This window comes from Gymnodraco acuticeps, unplaced genomic scaffold, assembly GCF_902827175.1.
Source record: "Gymnodraco acuticeps unplaced genomic scaffold, fGymAcu1.1, whole genome shotgun sequence".
In the NCBI taxonomy this organism is placed as follows: domain Eukaryota; kingdom Metazoa; phylum Chordata; class Actinopteri; order Perciformes; family Bathydraconidae; genus Gymnodraco; species Gymnodraco acuticeps.
Genome location: NW_022989799.1, coordinates 294,094 through 317,691, shown reverse-complemented (window position 1 = coordinate 317,691; position 23,598 = coordinate 294,094). Strand labels below are relative to the sequence as shown.

The following is a 23,598-nucleotide window of genomic DNA, read 5'->3' as shown; positions in this document are numbered from 1 at the left end:
CAAGACTAAATACAGGGAGGGGTAATCACAAGACGAGACACAGCCGGGCAGGGGAGGAGAAACACAAGGGCCACAGGTGAAAACAATCAGACAACTAGACACACCAGGGAAACTAACGACGGGAGGAAAAACACAGGGAAAAGGACCAGACAATATACCCAGAGGAAAACATGACAGGGAGAACAGCAAAACACCCAAACCAAGACATAGAAAACGTGACATAACACAATAATCATAACATTAACTAGCCCACTGACTGACAGAAGCTATCATGATCTTAGTGTTATGTCACGGTTTTAGTTTTGTCTGTCTGGTAATGGGTTTTATTTTGCTATTCTGTTCTCCCTATCTCTTGTCTTCCTTCCTGTGTTTTTCCTCCTGTGTCTGATTGTCTCATTGTGTTCACCTGTTGCCCTTGTGTTTCTGCCTCCCTTACTAGTCAGGGGGCCAACACTGATATTGCAACTTAAGTAATCGCTTTTGGGTAGAAGCTGTAAACCTATCCAGTATTCATGTTTAACCCCTTGACATATGGCCTAGCTATGTTGACATCTTTGAAAATGATTTTTTGGTCATTTAATCATTGTATCATTGTAAGTGGTAAAATCGGACCTTTTTCACAATGCTGCCAAATTAGTGACAATTTGCCCTGTAATTTCTAACAATTTTGTAATATTATCCCTCATTATATCTCCTGTGAAAGTATGATCTTAACTATTGATTAAAACAAATCAACCAATGGTGAAACAATATCATAGCCTACCACATGGGGTGCTGTGGGTTGATACAGCAAAACACAGCAGCAATGTCAGTGAAGCAAAATAGTTATACAGTTCAAACTAATGGGTGGTATTTGAGATAATAAATAGTTTGAGTCTGATATTGTCGACTAAATAACAGTTACCTCCGGATTCGACCACCAAGTGTTGCCAAAAAAACAGGTATGCTAAACCTTTTTCCATCTACAAGCTAGCTAGCCCATCTGCTAGCTAGCTAGCAGCACAGATCATTCCATCTTTTCCATCTCAATTTTTCACTTCACCAACAGTCAAATTAAGGAGTAATGTGTGCACATGAGTTTTTGTGAGAATGTGTACTGGTAAAATAGCTATAGCATCTATTACACATGTATATAGAACACTAGAAGTTTAAATCTGCTGGTTAGCTAGCCAGCTCCTGAGATAATGTATAGCTAAAGATGTTGCAGTGATCCACTTTTTAATTTCTCCTCACAAGAATAGAGACTAGAGTAGTTATACTATGTATTTGCCTTTCAGATGAGCCAATATGGAGCCAGAGGGAGCTGTAGTGAGTAAAAGAAGAAGAATAGCAAATTATATTAATTGGGAAAAATGCTTTATTTGTCAACATGACTATGGGAAAAACAGGCAAGATAAACTACTAAGAAAAGCATCTGAGGATGGACTGAAATGCATTAAACTTCGAGCAAGTGAACGAGTAAAATACAAAGATGTACAATATGTTGATACTCTAGATCGGATTCAGGAGTTCCTGGACACAAAAGCCAAAGAGGTCCAGTGGCACAAGACATGCTATGCTGATTTTACCCATGCCGTTGTCATTGATCGTCTTAAGCAGCGCTTTGAAAACACTAAGGACACACTGGAACCTGCAAGCCGCCCTCGTTCCACTAGAAGTTCAATTGCTCCAGTCATTTGGGAAAAATGCATTTTTTGTCAGGAGGATAAGTCTCAGGAAAACCTCCACACTATTCAAGTCGTACGCACATCGGAAAATATTCTTCACTGGCTCAGCTAGACACAGTATTGAGATGCAGGCTCGCAGGAGTCAATGACTTGATTGCCGCAGAGGGCAAATATCATCTTATCTGTTACAGGGCATTCTCCAGGAAGTACCAAAGCACTAGGCCAAGAGCAGACCCATATGCCATTTGCTTAGACAATGTGGCAGATGAGCTGAGAACTGGCCTTGCCAGGGGTGTAATATACTCTTTGAAAACTGTTTGGGAAAGATACTGTGAAATTATTGAAGACTTTAACTTGGAACCAGGAACATACAACAGTCATCATTTCAAGACTAAGCTTGACAAATTGCTTGAAGGGAAAGCATTATTTGTGCAATCATTGAGCCCAACGAAGCCCTTGATGATATTTCCTGAAATGACAGCTGAGGCTGCTCTCCAAAACCTAAAGAAAACAATGGATGATGAACAGGAATCCCAAGATGACACTAAAGGAATGAGAATGGCTAGTTGTGACGATGAGATACTGAGTTGGCTGTATTGGGTGTCATTAAAGATCAAGGCAGACATCAGGGAGTCCCCAAGACATGATGTAATGGGAGGGATTGATCAGCACCATGCAGAAGAAGTGGTGCCTGAGAGTTTGTACCTGCTGTTACGACTTCTATGCACTGATGATGACGACCAAGAAAATATGGATAAACAAACCGTGAACACAAAACTACTCAGCATTGCTCAAGACATTGTGTTCCTGGCATCTGGTGGACAAAGACCAACACCAAAGCACATTGAAATTGGAGTTGCAGTACACCAAGCTACACGCTCAAAGGGCTTAGTGCAGTTACTTCATGTTCCTGGGCACAGTATAAGCTACGAGTCAGTGCTGAGAACAGATACTGCTATAGCAAACGAGGCTGTGAGACAATACTTTGACAATGGTAGAGTATTTATTCCACAAAACTTTGTCAATGCAAAGCTCCCTGGATACATCATGTATGCAAATGACAACATCGACATTAATGAAGAAACCCTTGATGGGAAAGGAACCTTTCATGCCTCCCAGACTGCAGCTTTCAGACGAAGTGAACCTCAAGAACAAATCCCCAAAGTGAAGCTGATATCAGGCAGAGCAAAGTCACTCTCAATTCCACCAGGGATGTTTGAGCTCAAGGATGCTAAAATGGAATCACAGAAGCCCCCTCTAAAATTCCATGGGCCAGTTACACCAGAAATGTATGATGCAGACACGCAACTAACTAAGCAATCAAAGAACCAGGATCTTGCCTGGATTCTGTGCAGACAACAGAACTCGGAAGTTGTTCCATCTTGGAGTGGATTCAACCAGCTTATGTCAAAATCAGATCACCAAAAAACAGTAGCTGGAATGATGCCTATCATAAATTCTCCAGCACATGACTATGACACAATCTGGACGGTGTTACAAAACTGCCACAAAATGACTACACAGCTGGGCCAAAGGTACACAGTCATAACTGTGAAGTTAAAACTTCTTTGCAGCAATGTTGAGCCAATCATGAAATGAGTGAAACTGGATTCGCCTGTCAATACACTGATATTTATTGAGAGCCTCAGCGGCCGGAGAGTTCACAGCATATCACAGTTCTCCTGTAAGATCCCAGCAAACTCTGAACTCTAAAAGCGCCAAGCACCCAACTATACAGACAAGAAGAGGAGGGCCCTAAAACACGCGGGTTTTCCTTTAATGCATGCCAGATGTCGAGACAAAGACTCGTTGCATTGTAAACCCACATGGGCCAAGCTTCTCCCCCACAAGACATCAGATGACCTCTTGACCTGTGTCTTCCTGAGAAGCTATGGATCACATTACAGGCAGGAATACACTTTAACCATTAAACAGATTCCCGAGGACAAATCACTAAACTCTATATACTTTAACAAGACCAAAATATTCCTTTACAATAACCTTTGATGAGCAGCTCTACTGCAAAGCAAAGATGCTTCAGTGGCATCACCAAAAAGAGTGCGAGAATATTGTTATTGTCCTGGGTGGCTTTCATGTGCAAATGAACTTTTCAAAGGTCATTGGCCAGCATCTTGCTGATTCTGGACTGAGAGACATCCTTGAGGAAAGTGGTGTGTTTGGAAAGAACACAGCTGAAAACATCATGAAGGGAAAGGGATGGAACCGTGTAGCCCGTGCACACAAGCTAACCTTTGAACCTTTTTGGAGCCAAGTCAGAACGTATAAAAGTTAGCGCTGAGCTTCAGTGTGCAATGTTCAAAACAACAGATAAAGCCAGAAATCTAGGTGTAGTCATGGACTCTGACCTGAGTTTCAACAGTCACATTAAAACAGTTACTAAATCAGCCTACTATCACCTAAAGAATATATCTAGGATTAAAAGACTAATGTCACAGCAGGATTTGGAAAAACTTGTCCATGCTTTTATCTTCAGTAGACTCGACTACTGCAATGGTGTCTTCACAGGTCTCACTAAAAAATATATTAGGAAGCTGCAGCTGATTCAGAACGCTGCTGCTCGAGTCCTCACTAACACTAAGAAAGTGGATCACATCACTCCTGTTCTGAAGTCTTTACACTGGCTTCCTGTGTGTCAAAGAATAGATTTCAAAATACTGCTGCTGCTTTATAAAGCTTTGAATGGTTTAGGCCCAAAATACATTTCTGACCTCCTGCTAAATTATGAACCATCCAGATATCTCAGGTCTTCAGGGACTGGTCAGCTTTCTGTTCCCAGAGTCAGAACTAAACATGGTAAAGCAGCGTTCAGTTATTATGCTCCAAATATCTGGAACAAACTCCCAGAAACCTGCAGGTCCACTGCAACTTTTACTACTTTTAAATCCAGGCTGAAGACTTTTCTTTTTGTCGCTGCTTTTAATTGAACTATTCATATCTTAAACTGCACTGTAACTTTTATCCATGTATTTTTTCTTTTAATGTTTATTTTATTAGCTTTTCTTTTTAATGCCATTTTCTTAATGTCTTTCATTTTTTGTAAAGCACTTTGAATTGCCTTGTGTTGAAAAGTGCTATATAAATAAACTTGCCTTGCCTTGCCTTGCCTTGCCTTGCCTTGCCTTGCCTTGCCTTGCCTTGCCTTGCCTTGCCTTGCCTTGCCTTGCCTTGCCTTGCCTTGCCTTGCCTTGCCTTGCCTTGCCTTGCCTTGCCTTGCCTTGCCTTGCCTTGCCTTGCCTTGCCTTGCCTTGCCTTGCCTTGCCTTGCCTTGCCTTGCCTTGCCTTGCCTTGCCTTGCCTTGCCTTGCCTTGCCTTGCCTTGCCTTGCCTTGCCTTGCCTTGCCTTGCCTTGCCTTGCCTTGCCTTGCCTTGCCTTGCCTTGCCTTTGAAGCACTTTGGAGAATATTGTGGCCAAGCTTTCTGCAATGGATGGAAGATAATGACTGCACAATCGACAACAGTTGCTTAGAGTTGGCAGATGCACTGTCTGGGCACATAGGAAGTGGAGAAATGGAAGCAGCTTCAGCATGCTATGAGGAACTTGTGCTGAAAGTTGGGGAGATTCAAGATCTCCTTGTACAGTTTGACAAGGCCAATGAAGACAAGCCAACCTTTACCTTCTGGAGACAGTACATGGACCTTGTGTCTATTCTCCTTGCGTTCACCCGGGCACTGAGATGTGGTGATTGGAACCTGTACATGTCAGCCTTCAAGAGCATGATGCCTTGGTTTGCTGCGTATGATCACACCCATTACACAAGATGGGGTGCTGTGTTCATAGCAGACATGGAACAGCTGGCACAGACAGCACCAGAGGTCTACCAGGGCTTCCTAGATGGTGATTTTGTAGCCAAGGAGACCAAACACAGCTTCAACGAGGTGCCTTTCGACCTTCGCCTTGAACACATCAATAAAACGGGAAAGGTTGCTGGAGGATTGATAGGCATCACTAGAAATGATCCAGCAAGAAACCGTTGGTCCATCACCTACAATGAACGTGCATCCTTGGCAGAGGATACCAGATCCCTGTTTGGACTGACACATGATGACGACGATGATGAAGAGACGCACAAAGACTGCCTTCAATCAAGAATCAAGAGGGATAATCACGATGTCATTCAACTTGTTGATCAGTTCCAGAGATACAACGTCTTCCAACAAGAGCATATGTATGATTTAGTGTCCCTGACAACTGGTGATGTTGCCTCAGAAGAGATACTGAATGACCTTACACATGCTGCAGAGTCTGGCAAAAAAAAATATCACTGAGTTGGTGAAAAAACGACTGGGCACAACGAAAGGTTCGCACAATTGTGAGTAGAGATGTAAAGCTACCTGCTAACTGGAATAGCTTCATTGAAATGGATGAAAACAAAGCCAACCTTACCCATTTCCTATCAACTGAGCTTGAGAATCATGTGCAGCTTTATGATGAGGAAATTGTTATCAGTGGAGGGTTTGAGGATCCTGAAAAAGTCACGTCAGCAGCTGGGATTGATGTATCTCCCCTACAAGCTACACATGAAGAAGCGGATACACGCATACTACTACATGCAGCTGATGCAACAATGAAAGGGTTTCAGAGGCTCATCATTCAGTGCCGAGACACAGATGTGTTGCTGCTACTATTTGTATTTGCAAACCAACTAAGCCAAGAAGTTTGGATGAAAGCAGGAACAGCTAAGAAACCACGCTACATCAAAGTCCATCAAATCACACTACCAAATGAGATGCTCGATGGTCTGTTGGCATTTCATGCCATCACTGGATGTGATACTACGAGCCAGTTCACCGGAATTGGAAAAAGAACAGCATGGAAAGTGTTCCAGCAGTACCCGCATCTTCTCCACAACTTTGGTGAGGATGAAGTTCCAAGTACCACTTCCTTATCCTTGGCAGAACAGTTTGTATGTAAGCTCTATGACCTTAAGTCAACCAGCAACTCGATACAAGAAGTTCGCTGCGCTCTCTTTCGAAAACTTAAAGCCAATGTTGATACATTACCACCAACAGAAGATGCATTGTCAATGCACCTCAAGAGAGCCCACTACCAAACGAAGGTTTGGAAACAGTCACTAGTGACACATCCACAACTGCCCTCACCAATCAATTGTGGTTGGCAGATGATGAATGGTATGCTGGTCCCCATGTTTCTTACCAAGGAACCTGTACAATCCACATGCGTACAGCTGACAGTGTGTGGATGCAAGGAAAGTGGAAGTCAGTGCAGTACCAGACAGTGTCTCTGTCGCAGAAGAGGACTGTATTGCAGTGGGGCGTGTGGATGTGCTCGTGCAGCGTGGTGCATGAACTCCAATGACATTCAAGAGACTAACGGTGAAGAAACCGATCTTGATCTGGATGTTGTGGTGCGGCCGTCAGAAAAAAGCACATCAACAACGAGATCTTCAGTGTGCGATGCTCAGCCCTCCACATCAGCACGTGTACTGAGGGCGCAGGGGCGTACAGATCGCCATCTGTAACCAGCAAACATTGGCCTGCCCTCATCCTCATAAGTGAGAAATGGATTTAACTTATGTTAGACAGCTATCATACTGAATACATATTAACTGTGAATGTGTGCAAAAATGTATGGCATATAGCTGTCTAACATAAGTTAAATTCATTTCTCACTTGTTCTGACAATGTACTTAACCCCAAATAAAAGAACCCAATAAAAAGAGTTAAATAATAGTGAAGTCACATTGTAATAACAATAACTCATCTCTCTCGAGTTTTCCTTTTGAGCTTTGCCAAAAGCCACTGTGTCAATGTTGTCCTACTTGGGTTCCCGTCCGGAGTTGTCCAATATGGCGGACCATCTCGCACATGCGCACACTGCAGATCGGGCAGAGCTGCAGATCGGGTAGTGACAGTGCTCTCCGTCAGAACTGCACCCCTGTCAGACGAGACATATACCACGTGATGACACGTTAGGTTTGTGTTGTGTTCAAGGACCGTGACCTTGGCCAGGAAAAACAGGCACTCACTTGTTTAATTATTTTGCGGTCTAGATTTCTTTAATTTTTTTCTTTTTTGCGTGTGTTTATAAATTACCTCGAGGGCCACACCAAATGGTCTCGCGGGCCGTATACGCCCCGGGGGCCGGAGGTTCCCCACCCCTGGTTTAGGATAAGGTGTATTAGACACAGGTTTATTTATTCTTATTCTTTATGTATGATAACATTATTGATTTGTACACAAAAATTAAATTCCAAAAATGGCACTCTAATAGGAGAGCAACAGGGCAGGTGCTCGAGCCCCCTTTGAGGTCTGTCTGTGCACGTGCCTGCTGTCACTCTTTCTTGTTGAGTCTGTGGAGTTCTTTAATTTTGATTCGCTGAGGCCCCATCATCTATTCAGACTGCTCAAAGTGGTATGATGCTAAATATATATGAGTCCAAAACCATTTCTCTTTTTTATCACCTGCAATGTTTTATTTTTATTTTATTGCGGCTGAGTTATCTTGGGAATGCATTACATCTGGAAACAGAAATGTGTGAGTGCCTCTGATCCACCTCATGACTCCATGGGGACTGGGCGGGTCATACTTTTCTTTTGTGTTTGAATAGATATAATTTATTCAAACTGTTGAATAAAAAATACGTTATGAGACAATTTCTTCTTAGCGAATATGGAGTTTAAAAATGTAAATATCAGTTTCAGTAAGTAAGAATAAATAATATATATATATATATATATATATATATATATATATATATATATATATATATGTTTTCTCATATAATATTTCATGAGTGGACCATTTCTAGCTTCAAATCCATGTCAGACCACAGGAGCATTTTCTCTCTTCTTTGGTAAATAGTAGCCTGCCAGCTTTACTGTTTCCATATTGAGGTTTGCCGAGGGGTAATGCAATTGGTTATGCAGAGTTTGGAAGGGAAGTCTGGATCGTTCTAAGTACACGAAAATAGATACACGTAGATTTGACTGATACATTTTAATGTGAAATGTAAAAATACACACAGGCTTGCTTTGCTGCATCGCATTGCCTCTGGTACACTTTGGTATCTCGTTTAAGCATTTTAAACAGATGTATCTGCATCTTCAACTACCATCTACCCTTATCTTCCAACTGGCTACCATCATCCCAACAACCAGCGATGCCAATGCATGTATGTGTGGTTCAGGTATGATGTATTTTGGAAGAGCATCATAAAACACAATTCATTTAAACTTTCTATCATAACATCCAGAGTCAACCTATTGCACTGGACAACCTGACCAGGTTCTGAAGGACAGAGCATAGACTAGAGATAAATGAATAGAGTATACAAAAATTAAGCAGAAAAACACTGGATAATCTATGTACTGTAGGCAGTGGTTAGGTAAATTGGTATATTTACTCCAGTACTTTACTTAAATACAGTTTTGAAGTATTTCTACTTACTTGGGTATTTCCATGTTATGCTAGTTTGTACTTCTACTCCTCTACAATCCAGAGGTACATATTGTACTCCACTACATGTATTTAATCCCTTTAGTTACTTTACAGATGTGGATGAATGATGTGAAATCTAATCAAGTGTTCAATCAGACTTTAGTTCCACCTTGAGTAAATCCACCAGCTACCCTGCAGTATACAAAGTCATTCAAACTAGCTGCACCTTTACCAGCTTTGAGAACACTTTGATGATCAATCATCATAAAACATATCATATATATTATTCTGAAATGGACCAATCTGCACAACGACTACTATATATACTATATTATACTATATATATATACTACTATATATACTATATACTAATATAGTATATTTTTATACTATATTTTGATGAGAATACTTTTTCCACTTTCACTTGAGGAACATTTTGAATGCAGGACTTTTACTTGTAACAGAGTATTCCTACACTCTGGTACTGCTACTTTAACTCAAGTACAAGATTATGTGTAACTTTGTCCACCAATGACTGTAGGTATAAAAGCCAAATGATGTATTTATATACAGTGGAAGAAATAAGTATTTGATCCCTTGTCGATTTTGTAATTGTACCCACTTACAAAGAAATTAACAGTCTATAATTGTAATGAGAGACAGAATATCAAAAAGAAAATCCAGAAATGTACATTAAGATAAAAAATTGATTTGCATTTAACTGTGGGAAATAAGTATTTGATCCCCTTGCAACCAACAAGGATTCTGGCTCCCACAGACGGTTACATAACTCCTCTTCCTTTAAAAAAGTACTCCTAATATCAACTTGTTACCTGTATAAAAGACACCTGTCCGCAGAATCAATCAATCAGATTCCAACCTCTCCACCATGGGCAAGACTAAAGAGTTGTCTAAGGACCTCAGGGACAAGACTGTAGACCTCCACAAGGCTTTCAGGGTTTCTTTTTAGGGCCCCAGCACGGAGCGCTAGTTAGGGCCCGAGCACGGAGCGCTAGGACCCAACGGCGTCCTAGCACGAAGTGCGAGGAACCTATTGTTATTGGTGGAATTATTATTTTTCTGCTGGTGTTTCCTGTTTTTGAGGCCTTTAGGACACTGACAAAGTTGTATAATTTTGCATGGACGCCAGGACTGGTGAAAAATACAATATTCTGGAGTCAATGGGTTAAATATTCCAACGTGTACGCTAGCGCCACCTATGAAAAACCCATTTCGGAATAAATGTACAAAGTCGCACCGTAACTCCAAATGACCTTAATTTAAATTAGCATAATGTTCAAAACAGTTAAATATTCACTTAAATTTCAATTTTCAGTTTTTCAACACCAAACTTCGTATACAGCATCGGTGGAGGATCCGACATATTACCCTAGGAGATGAGCATGTTCAAACGATAAATATTTCCACCATGAATTAAAACATACTCGCAAAAAGGCGGGGCTTAGAAATAAATGCTCATAACTCATCAACAATGTATCCATTCACCACAGATTTTGGTGGAAAGGTTCAGTCTGTCTTGGAAAATAGGCACACCAAATTTTCATTTAGGACTATCGGGGGCGCCAAAAACACCACCAATTTATAACTCAACAGCGGATGGACGATTTTTTTTAAAATTTTTGTACACATACTCTCGGGGTGACTACGAACTCAGATTTAAAGTGTTGCAACAAATTCAGAATGTGGGCGTGGCCTATATTTTTTTTAAAAATTGCGATAGCATAAAATGAGCTTCGGACGCAAAATTTGGGACACACGTCAGAGCCCACGACTTTTTCGAGAATGTAAAACGTACATTTTCAAAAAAACTGCTCACTAGCGCCCCCTATTGTGTGGTAGTCACATATAGTTTCTCAGAACTTCACGAATTTTGGCACAGACATTCCTCATGGAATTGCGGACATATTTGTAAATACATTCCATTAGCCCCGCCCCCCAATAAGTCGGCCATTTTGAAAAATGTGCGTTTTTCAGTCATTTTAAGCACCTTCTTGCGAACTCCTCCTAGGGGAATGATCGGAAAAATTCCAATCCAGAACACTTTCAGCCCCTATCCAATATGATACTTAATTGAGAAGAATATTTTTGATAGCTCAATCGTGGAGGTCGTAAGCTAACATCAAATACACCATTTTTGACGATTTACATGTCACAAATTACTCCAACCTACTCGGATATAGTTATTCCGATATTCACGAAACGCTCTATACATATTGCTATTATGATTGCACACATATTTCAAATTGCTTTCCATTAGCCCCGCCCCCCAGAAAAATGTGCGTTTTTCAGCCATTTTAAGCATATTTCTGCAGACTCCTCCTAGGGGAATGATCGGAAAAATTCCAATCCAGGACAAGTTCAGCCCATTTCCAATGTGATGCTAAATTGCAAAGGAATAATTGATCGCTCAAACGATGAGCTCGTAAGCGAACGGAGAATGTTCAATTTTTTACCATTTACATGTCACAAATTACTACAAATGACTCCAAACTACTCGCGTATAGTTTTTCCAATATTCACGAAACGCTGTATACATATTGCTATTATAATTGCACACATATTTCAAATTCCCTTCCATTAGCCCCGCCCCCCAGAAAGTCGGCCATTTTGAAAAATGTGCGTTTTTCATGCATTTTAAGCACATTCTTGCGAACTCCTCCTAGGGGAATGATCGGAAAAATTCCAATCCAGGACAACTTCAGCGCATATCCAATGTCATGCTACATTGAGAAGGAATAGAGAACCGCAGTGACGCATCCTAAAACCCGGAAGTAAACTTCTTTCGGTTCCTTCGTCAAAAACGCAATGCAATTTCTCCATAGGATTTTGGAAAATAGCTCAAAATAAGGTCTGTGGTTGACACACATTTAAGAGAGGGATCACGTTTTGTTCAGCCGGATAATCTCCACATGTCAACCCTACTTTTATAATTTTTTAATCATAAATCTAGTCGCCAGAAGCAAAATGCTAACGTTATGCTATAAACGAACTACAAGCTAGTACAGCAGCAGGGTCGCACGACTTCAACGTCACGCCAACTTAAGATCGTTTCAACTAACTTGCACTGAAACTGCACTTTGAACACTTTAAATATATTATTAACATTTTAAACTGTATACCCTGGTTATCTAGGCCCTTTTTTTGTTTGTTTAATGTATACCACGTTTATCTAGGCCCTTTTTGTTTTGTTTTATGTATACATGTCACACTGTGGGAAACGATATTTCTGGATTTATAACACATGTAGAATTTTTGACAATAAAGCTGACTTTGACTTCCGCGTGCTTGCATATTTTAACAAAGCTTTTCATTTTAGCCACACTGAATTTAAATAGAAGTCATGGTTGTCAATGACCAGTCTGATATCGTTTTACAAAGATGACAAGAAGTGTAGATAGAGGAGAGAACCACTACAAGTCAGGACACGTACTACATGTTTTTAAAGCTCGGTTGGATGCTACAAAATCAGATGCTGTTGGTACCTGTACTTGTGGTTAAATATGTAAATTGTAATCCCTGTACATTTTGCTGTATGATGTCCTTTTGTTGTTCTGTTGTTTATGTCTTCTTGTGGAACCTACTGCTGCAGGTCTCCCTTGAAAAAGAGATCATTGATCTCAATGGGATTTTACCTGGATAAATAAAGGTTTTGAATTGAATTGAATTGACGTACAACAGTGCAGCCTAGATCAGTGGTTCCCAAACGTTTTGTGCCCAAGGCACACCAAAGGACAAGTAAAAATCTCAAGGCACGCCTATTGTGCAAAATAGCCCTTATAACACGTGTTATCACTCATATCATGTAAAATATCTGTAAATGTGCATAATTATTTACTAATGCCAAATAAAATGTGATAAAGACAACTATATTACTCATGAAATATTTATTAACGAGATATTTCAGAAATTAATTTGAAACTTTATCAAATTAGGCTTCATCAAAGCAGCAACACACTCTTTTAAACCAGACAAGTCACAAAATAAAACATGAGGCAAAGGAAACTCAGCAGAAATTCAGCACAGAGAACTTTCAATGCAAGGAAGCTGCATTGCATGGTCCTGAACTACAAATTATAAATGTAACATTTCAGCAATCAGCATTGAAACATGTGCTATTGTAAATATTTTGCCGACTTACAAATTAGTGAGATACATGGGCCTGTCGGGGCGTGCAGAATTTTTTAATCCTTGGTGGCACTGAGGAGAGGGCCACTCGCAAGTCCTGTTCAACAGAGAGCCGTGACCTCCTGTTGTTCTTCATGTAAACCAGAGTAGAGAACGCCAACTCCAGAGATGGGGTCGTTACTAAAAAAATTTAATATATTACATATTACTTTTAAAAAAAGTCATATATTACACTACTTCGTTACTATCTACATAAAGTAACTCGTTACTTTACTCGTTACTTTACTCGAGCACGTACGAACTGCGCATGCGTGAGTGGCAATAACTTTCCTTACCAGCAGGTGGCGGTAGTGTGTATTTGTCATTCAAAACATGCAACAACCGGAAGACAGAGAAAAAGAACAGACTACGTGATATAAACAAACAACAAATAGCGTGTGCGTTGGCTTCACCTTAGCATGTGTTCTTTGCAGGTGCTTGTTGAGGTTTGACCATAGGGTTTGACGTGGTGTTTCCAGCAGTGGATAGCAGCTTCTGGCCTGGACACAGTTTGCACCTCACCGTCACATTCCTGTCTATTCTTCGGACGAACTCAAAATAATGGGCATACCTCCACCCCTCGAAAGTTATCGCTGACTCAGCCATGTTTATGCAGCACTGCACGTGGAGATGTGGACGTGCAAGACGCGCAGATTACGTACATATAAACCTACAAAGTACTGATATAGTAAATTATTTTTGAGTAGTTGTATATTGCAATAATAACGTATGGTTGTCACAAAATCCCACGGCACACCCGGACTTGCCTCACGGCACACCGTTTGGGAACCACTGGCCTAGATGAAGGTGTGCTGACCGGTGTTGTCAGGGCTAGCATGAGGGACAAGGTTTATAGTGTCGGTGAGTAGTGATAGCAAGAGTACTGTTAACCTAGAGTTAATTTATTCACATTAATTCCCATCAACAAATCCATTTTATGTGTCACATGAAATCTTTATTACAAATATTACACCAGAAAACACAGAAATATCCATGAAATAAACATACAGTAGGCTATAAACAATTAAAGGGATAATTGGGAAGGCATTACAAATGTAAATATATTTTAAATAATAAAACAATCCCACCACCACAGGTATCTACAGGAGAAGAGGGAATTCTCTCCACAAAATGTGAATGCCCACGTGGAGAATGGAAATGCAGTCATGCGGCTGCATTAGCCATCTTTGCCATCCACAATTTCAGCTGCACTGACACCCCCTGTCAGTGGAAGAAGCAGCTAAACGTACACATTCAGTGGAGGAGCTATTTCCTCCAACCAATAACTAATTCAACCCGCTGACAAGAGAGCCCACCTCCGAAGATTGTGACTGGCTGAGGGACAGACTCGGGGGCAGGTTCTCAGGAATTTCTTGGCTTCTCTCCCCCGAGCCAGAAGAGGAACACTTCAGCTTGGAAACACTTACTTTTCCTGAAATTCTCAAATCTGTTGGGCATCAGGGACCTGAGGCAATTGTGGCAAGCATGGCATTGTCTGAGGAGCAACAGAGGGCAATTCAGGCGGCTACCACTGGTCAGCGAACCAACCCAAACTGGCATTTGTTCAGGAAAGGAAGGTTGACTGCCAGCAACTTTGGAGCTGTCCTGAGGTCAAAGTGTGTGACTGCTTCCCTTATTGCCAGGGTGCTAGGGCAACAACAGGCCCTTGATGGTGTTTTGTCTGTACAGTGGGGGACTATGAATGAATGTGAGGGCGTCAGGACATTCACCACTGCAACCCAGATGCAGGTCCATGAGTCAGGTTTGTGGCTCTCCCAATCAGGATTGTTGGGGGCATCTCCAGATGGTCTGGAGGTAAAGTGTCCCTACGGAGCCAGGGAAATGACAATTAGTGAAGCATTGCAAATCAAGGGCTTCTGTGTCAGTAAGGGAGGAGTAACATTCAGCCTGCGTGAGGAGCATCCTTACTGGCACCAAGTGCAAGGTCAGCTTCACCTCACTGCAAGAAAGAAGAAGAAATTAAGAAATTGTGAATCGTTTTTAATTTACATTTACTCGCCTTTGCAATGTTGTGGTTGTTAGAGTGTTTCCTGTCAGCTCGTCTGTTGGGAAGATATAAAATATTAGTTTCATGGAAGTCACACCGTCACATATAAGAGCATTAAGACATACAGTACATAGGCTAAAACAAAACATCTAAAGATATAACCTTGCACTTTGTCTCGTGAACATTTTCACTATTTTGACATTTTTATAGATGAAAATTTAACTAAAGAAATAAAGGTAGATTAATCCATATTGAAAATAGGTGTCAGCTGCTACACTAATTATAATAGTTATATTTCTTAATTAAGATAATATATTACTGTATTGATCCCAATTTGGGAAATGTTTGTGTTGCAGCAGCATAACAAGAAAAACAAAATATAAGTTATTATATATAAAAAAGTATGTGAGGGATGGAATATTAAATTGAATATAAATGTAAAATGTACATGTGATTTTACGTCCAAGAGAAGCTATGGAGCAGAGAGTTCTCTGCCAGGCAGAGGTTATTTGTTATTAGTTCAATATGTCAAACTGATTTCCCTGACTACAATCTTTAGTTACATGGTGAAACGTTATGCTGCTTGTACTAATTAGACTGATCATATAAGCCACACAGGTTTTAATAGGATGTATTCATTATCTTTACTTATGTTGCGGTCTTTTCAGCAGTGCCATCTCTAAAACGGCGATACAGTCACTACCCATCATTTACATTTCACCGTGACATGGACAAAAATGTAACGTCAGCTTACCTCATGGCACGAATCCAGACTCTCCTTTGGAAAACATTGTCCGGGAAACGATAGAACGAGCACGTTTCATGCGAAGACCTGTGGCTGCAACCCGGAGCAAAGCAACAAACCATTGCGTAGCTAACTAGTAGCGCTAGCTTTAGCTAACGTTAGCTAACGAAACGAACTGCCGAGTAAAATTGGAGAACACTGGTAATTAATTGTTCTATAATTTGTAAAACTACGGTGTTAAAAATGACAATTTCAAAAATACAGATTCTAATGGTCAGATATAGATATACAGATACTAAAGATACTACAGATACTAAAGATAGGCAGGTACTTGCTTTCAATCAGAACACAGGGGACAACAAACTTAGCGGGAGTCTTTACGTGTTCGGCGTAATGACGTACAACGGCCTCGACAATTTCTGTAGTCCTATTCAGCCACTCGGTAACAACCATCGTTTTTCAGACACGTAAACTCTTCAAAAATCACCAGTGGGGTCACTGCTGATGTATTTAATGTCGTAGAACAAAACGTGATTTATCTCTTAAATTTGTGTCAACCACAGACCTTATTTCGAGCTATTTTCCAAAACCCTATGGAGAAAATGCATTGCTTTTTGACGAAGGAACCGGAAGTGCTAAAAATGCTAACTTACTTCCGGGTTTTAGGATGCGTCACTGCGGCTCTCTATAATCCTTCGCTCAAACGGGGAGCTCGTAGGCTAACGGAGAATGTACCATTTTTGACCAATTATATGTCAGATAAGCTACTGAGGCCTGCCTGTCTGCCTGGCACATCAACTCTCACACACACACACACACACACACACACACACACACACACACACACACACACACACACACACACACACACACACACACACACACACAAACAAACAAACAGACACACAAACACACACACACACACACACACACACACACACACACACACACACACACACACACCTACTGTTAGTCCAACAACGCCCTTTGCTGGCGGCATATTCATTACAACAGACACCTATACACTCCCTAACCCTAACCCTAACCCTAACCCTACTGTTTATTTGTAGATATCTCCTAAAGCCTACAAATAAAGTGTGAAATGTAGGCCTGTTACATTTATTATTGAGCGATATATATTATACACACTGTTCTGCTTTCTGCACTGACCTCAGCAGCTGTTCTCACTGTAAACATCGCGTCACAATGAAAGCAGTTGTATTGAAAAAAAAATAGCCTAACATCCAGGGGACATGTGATTAGTGAGTAAACAAACAGTAAAGGGCAGAAAGTCTGATGCACATTTGATCATCTCAAATAACTTATAATCACAACGGGAACAGTTCGCAGAGCTGTGCTTCGTTGACAGAAGTCCAGCCATGCGTCACACCTCTTTTAAACATCACTGTTGGCTGAAATCGTCTCGAGACGAGAATACTTCAGTGTACCCTCGGTTATAGCTCCTCCAGAGAGACTCCTCTCTCCTCTGCATCAGTGGACCCTCGGTTATAGCTCCTCCAGAGACACTCCTCTCTCCTCTAAATCAGTGTATCCTCGGTTACGGCTCCTCCAGACAGCCTCCTCGATAATCGGTCCTCGACGAGCCTTTAGAGAAATTTGTTTTCCTTCCAGACGGCGCGCCGACATCCGTTTCCGGGTCGCTGCCGGAGGACCTGGGATTCTGGGACGCAAAAATTATAGAAATGAGAAACGGCTCATTTCCCAGGACTCGCGCGCGTCTGCTTGACGCCGGGACGACCGGCTGCCCTCCCCGACAGGCGCACGGACGCGAGGGCCCGCTCATCACTGCGCGCACAAGTGCGACCACAGTTTTAATTGGTTTTGTTTTGTTTGTCTACCCTCCCTCCCAAATGTAAAGCGTCTTTGGGTTCAAGAAAAGCGCTATAGAAATAAAATGTATTATTAAGGCTGGGATTGGCTATAAGACCACAAGAAAGCAGCTAGGTGAGGCGGAGACAACTGTTGGTGCCATTATTCAGGAATAGAAGAAACACAAAATGAGCATCAGTCGCCCTCGGTCTGGGGCTCCATACAAGATCTGGCCCGTGGGGTATTGATGGTCATGAGAAAGGTGAAGGGTCAGCCCAGAACTACACAGGAGGAACTTGTTAATGATCTCAAGGCAGCTGGGACCACAGCCACCAAGAAAACTATTGGTAACACACTACACCATAATGGATCAAATCCTGCAGCGCCTGAAAAAAAAGAGGCTTGGGAGAAGATGATGTGGTCAGATGAGACCAAAATCGCGATGTTTTACATCAACTCGACACGCCGTGTTTGGAGGAAGAGAAATGCTGAGTATAACCCCAGAACACCATCCGTCAGCATGGAGGTGGAAACATTATGCTTTGGGGGTGTTTCTCTGCTAAGGGGACAGGAGGACTTCCTGCATCGAGGAGAGGATGGACGGGGCCATGTACTTTAACATCTTGGCCGATAGCCTCCTTCCCTCAGCCAGGACACTGAACATGGGTCATGGCGGGGTCTTCCAGCAGGACAATGACCCTGAAAATACGGCCAAGGCAACACAGGAGTGGCTAAAGAAGAAGCACATTTAGGTGAGGGAGGGGCCTAGCCAGTCTCCAGACCTTAATCCCATAGAACATCTGTGGAGGGGGCTGAAGTTGAAATGCCAAGCATCAGCCTCAACACCTGAAGGATTGGAGAGGAACTTCGGAGAGGAGTGGACCAACATCCTTCCTGAGATGTTCACAAACCAGGTGACCAACTACAAGAAGCGTCTGACCTCTGTGTGTCCAACAAGGGTTTCTCCACCAAGTACTAACACATGTTCTGCAAGGGGATCAAATACTTATTTTCCTCAGTTAAATGCAAATTAATTGTTATCTTTTATATAATGTACATTTCTGGATTTTCTTTTTGATATTCTTACTCTCACTGTTAAAATAAACCTACCATTACAATTATAGACTGTACATTTATTTGTAAGTGGGCAAACTTAGAAAATCTGCTAGGGGTCAAATGCTTATTTCCTCCACTGTATAAAAACATTTCGACTTAACAAATGAAACTGAACTCTTCTGTCTCTTTCACTCAGCTGTTGGGTACACCTGAGTTATCTGATGAGATCCTGAGTTCAGTACCTAGGGATTACTGCCCTATCATCTCTCCCATCAGATGGTAAAATATGTTGAAGGAACCAATAGGAGAACAGCTCCTTGTGAGAGATAAATCCTCTCTGCAAATTGAGAGCAGCTTTAGAGGACGCAGATCTGGTAACAATTACTTGTGCCTGTGCATAAGAAACCTCCTCACCAGTGCATGTAAAACACAGGACACAACATGTATTCATTAACATTCTAACCATCATTCATCGACATCAGAAGTTTGCTCTGATCTGTGTCAGCACTGGGAACTTTGCCAGGTGATTCTGGATGTTTCTGTCAACATAAAGCTGATACATTGAATTCAAAACTGATGGTTCAAGTCCATGCTTCAGGCCTTTATTACTGTGTCTGATGATGCGGCTGCACATTCTCTAGTCATCTGATGCAGTGAGAGCCACAACAAGCCAACAGTAAAGCAGAAGTGGTATTTCAACTCTACTTATGAAAGGGAGAAATTCTACCTATTTTTACACTGATGGCCAGATGTTGAAGAATTAATCAGATGGTGTATTTAAGTAAAAGAAGAAGTACCAAAGAGCAGAAAAGTATTCTCATCAAAATATAGTTAAAGTAGCGACAGTAAAAGTAGTCATTGTGCAGATTGGTCCATTTCAGAATAATATATATGATATGTTTGATAATGATTGATCATGAAAGTGTTCTCAAAGCTGGTAAAGGTGCAGCTAGTTTGAATGACTTTGTATACTGCAGGGTAGCTTGTGGATTTACTCCAGGTGGAACTAAAGTCTGATTTAACACTTGATTATATTTCACATCATTCATCCACATCTGTGAAGTAACTAAAGGTATTAAATACATGTAGTGGAGGAAAAGTACACCATGTACCTCTGAACTGTAGAGGAGTAGAAGTACAAAGAAAGTAGCAACACATTGAAATAATCAAGTAAAGTACAGGTCCCTCAACATTGTACTTACTGTAAGTATAGTACTTGAGTAAATGTACTTAGTTACTTAACACCACTGCTGACTGCAAAGCTCAGTCACGGCCTTCACAGAAAACAATCAGTGTTTCAATAAAACGCAGACTATTTCCTATGCTGGAATCAGCATCTGTGTGGAGTTGGCTTGCAGCCGTTACTATTTACAATACTTTCAAAGAGTCATTTAGCAACTAAACACACTGTATATGTGAGTATCAACAGATGAAGCCCCAAACCAGGTTAGGTTAATGCTTGACAGATAACAGACTTGGCCTCCATGAGTAGGTGTGACGCCAAAACACAATGATTCTTTGTTAGCAGTGTCCATGCTCTCCCAATTAGACAAGAAAAGAGGCCAAGATGTGCAGAGGGTATGCTGGTATAAATCCCAGAGCTGGGAAATGGTACATCAGTATGTTCATGTTGATATGAACCTGATTGGTGCAGAAACAACAGACACTGCCAGTGTAATCCAAGGTTTCTCTCTTCAGGACACATACATCCTCTGAGGCAGAGGTTCCCAAACCCAGGGCCACATACCAGTACAGGGTTTCATAACATGTGATACCAGGCAGCAAGCAAACAATATACCTTGGATAAAACTGAATAGTACATTAGTTACCAGGGTATGACTTTGCAAGTGATTATAGCCTGGATTTTGATTGGAACAAGATCTCTCTCACTAGTGATGTTGAACTGGCATGGGATTATTTTCATGAGGCTTTTATTAGAATTATAAACAAACATGCTCCTTTCCGCAAATTTAGGGTGAAAGGGCTAAAGATCCCTGGTTTAGTCCTCACAGGCAGCTTTATAAAGGAAAGGGATATTGCCTGGTCAAGGGCCAGACAATCGAAATCCCAAGTGGATTGGATTGTTTTTAGACAGCTCCGAAATCGTTTCACCTTCCTAGTTAAAAAGGCTAAATCTGAGTACTACATTTCTAATACTACTAGTAACTTAAATGATCCAAATAAGTTCTGGAAGGTAATACAAAACTCATTTGGAACAGAAACAAAAAATGAATTACCAGCCTGCATTGTTACAGACTCGCAAACTCTCACTGACAAATCGGCCATTCTCAACGTCTTTAATGAACATTTTATTTATTCTGGTTCTTTGTTTGAGTCCCTACATTCGGGCCCTGGACAGAACGTTGATTCCTCACCACCTCCATCCCATCCCGTGGCTCAGCCATTACATTTCACATGTATCAAGGGGATAGAGGTCCATAAAGCATTGCAGAATCTGGATCCACACAAATCGGCAGGTCCAGACAAACTTCCTCCTCATTTTCTTAAATTAGCTGCAGACTTTATAGCTGAGCCGCTTACTTATCTTTTTAATTCAACTCTTTCCAACAATGAGATTCCTAATGGAAATCTGCACACATTCTTCCTTTACTGAAAGGAGGGGATCCCTCATCTGTTAATGATTATAGGCCAATTTCAAAATGATGTGTTGTAGCGAAGGTTCTTGAAAAGCTTCTCAGAGAACAACTTAAATTATTCTTGGACACAAATTATATTTTGTCAGAGCACCAATCCGGTTTTAGAAAACAACACAGCACAACAACTGCTGCTATTAAAGTGGTGAACAACATCATTGAGGCATTGGACTGTAAAAAGTATTGTGCAGCTCTATTTATTGATTTGTCAAAGGCGTTTGACACAGTTGATCATATCATCCTGGCGGAAAGACTTCACAGTATCGGCTTATCTAGGCATACTGTAGGTTGGTTTTTAAATTATTTATCAGCGAGAACCCAATGCGTCCAATTTTCTGGGTCCTCTTCTTCCTTCCTCCCGATAGCAAAGGGTGTGCCACAAGGTTCCATATTAGGGCCGATTCTTTTTACCATATATGTAAATAATCTATGTAATAATTTAGCAAATGCTTCTTACCATTTTTATGCAGATGAACTGTTATTTATTATTCCTCCGCTTCTATAGAGCAAAGTCTAGATTTCCTCCAGTCTGCCTCTGATGTCATACAAACCCATTTATATCAACAAAAGTGATGATATTTTCGAATGGCAAAAAGTTACCATCTACAGTAATCTACCCAAGATTTGTACTGCTCAAGGGGCTGACATTGAGAGGGTCACTACTTACACATATCTGGGATTTCTAATTGAACAGAACTTGTCTTTCAAGTTACACACGGAAAATGTTGTTTCAAAGCTAAAATAAAATTAGATTTATTTTACAGAAATAAATCCTGTTTCTCTTTTCAGACAAGGAAGCATTTGATATCTGCAACGTTTTTACCTGTATTATGGTGGATTATGGTGACCTGCTAGACATGAATGCCTCTGACCAATGCCTAAAGAGCTTGGATACTGTGTACCATTGAGCCTGGATGTGGATATCGAGTACACCATTGCACTTTATATGCTGCTGCTAATTGGCCATCTTTGTCTGCTCGCAGACTTTCCCATTGGTTGGGTTATATTTATAAATCTCTGCTTGGGTTGGTTCCCTCCTACATTTGCACATATATGTGTCAAAGAGAAAGTCTATATGGCCTGCGCTCCCAAGATGTGATTCAGATGCTGGTCCCTACAGTGAGAACAAAACTGGGTAAAACTTTTAAATATGCTGCCCCCACAGCTTGGAACAGAAGGAGCTGAAACTCTCAGATTTAATCACTATGGGGGAATTCAGGTCCATCTTAAAGGACAGAGAACACGACACCATTGGTAGATATGAGTGCTCGCATATCCAAAAATAGTTTTAAATGTTGCCAGTTTTGAATGATTTGTAATAGTTTGTTTTACTTCGCATATTGACTGGCTAATGTGCCATTTTATTTGTGTTTTACAGCTGTATTTGTCTGCCTGTCATGTCTGTGTTGTATCTGTTGTAACTTCGTTCATGCTGCCCTTCTTGGCCAGGTCACTCTTGAAAAATACATTTTAATCTGAATGAGTCTTTTACCTGGTTAAATAAAGGATATATATAGCAATCTGTGCAATCTTTCCCTATAAGGCTTCATGTTAGGCCCAGATTTAACATTACTGAGGGGACACTATTGTGATTTTTGGGGTTTTCCTTCTTGAAGTATGGAAACATGTCACAGTAGCGCCACTACATACTAATAGGAATTGTTTTAAACTAAAGTAGGTCCTCACACAACCAACAATGTGTTTTGGTTACAATAGTTTCCATGCTTACTCCCACAGCTGAAATGTTTAGTTTAAAACATTTGTATTCACATAGATTGCTCAGTGGGTAAAAACAAAACAGTGGAGTAAACAATGTTGTGATTTTCTCTAGTTTTACTGCCTAAATTAAGAATGAAAAAACACTTTCACTGGCCTTCTATTTGTATGTGTTTTAGGATGTGGGCGATCTGTATTTTCTAAAATGTTGTTTTTTTGTAGTTGTGGTTAAATAACGTAAGTTTATGCAGGGGATGCTCAACAGTGGACGAGAAAAAGTGTTTAGTGACCTATTCGAAGAAATACATTTGAAGTTGG

General features: G+C 40.9%; 1 protein-coding gene across 4 annotated transcripts in view; it reads right to left on the bottom strand.

The window, feature by feature from the left end:
- Positions 1 to 23,598, bottom strand: part of ltbp1 (latent transforming growth factor beta binding protein 1) — a 177,754-nt gene that overhangs the window by 129,047 nt on the left and 25,109 nt on the right. The gene's annotated exons all lie outside the window — the stretch shown is intronic.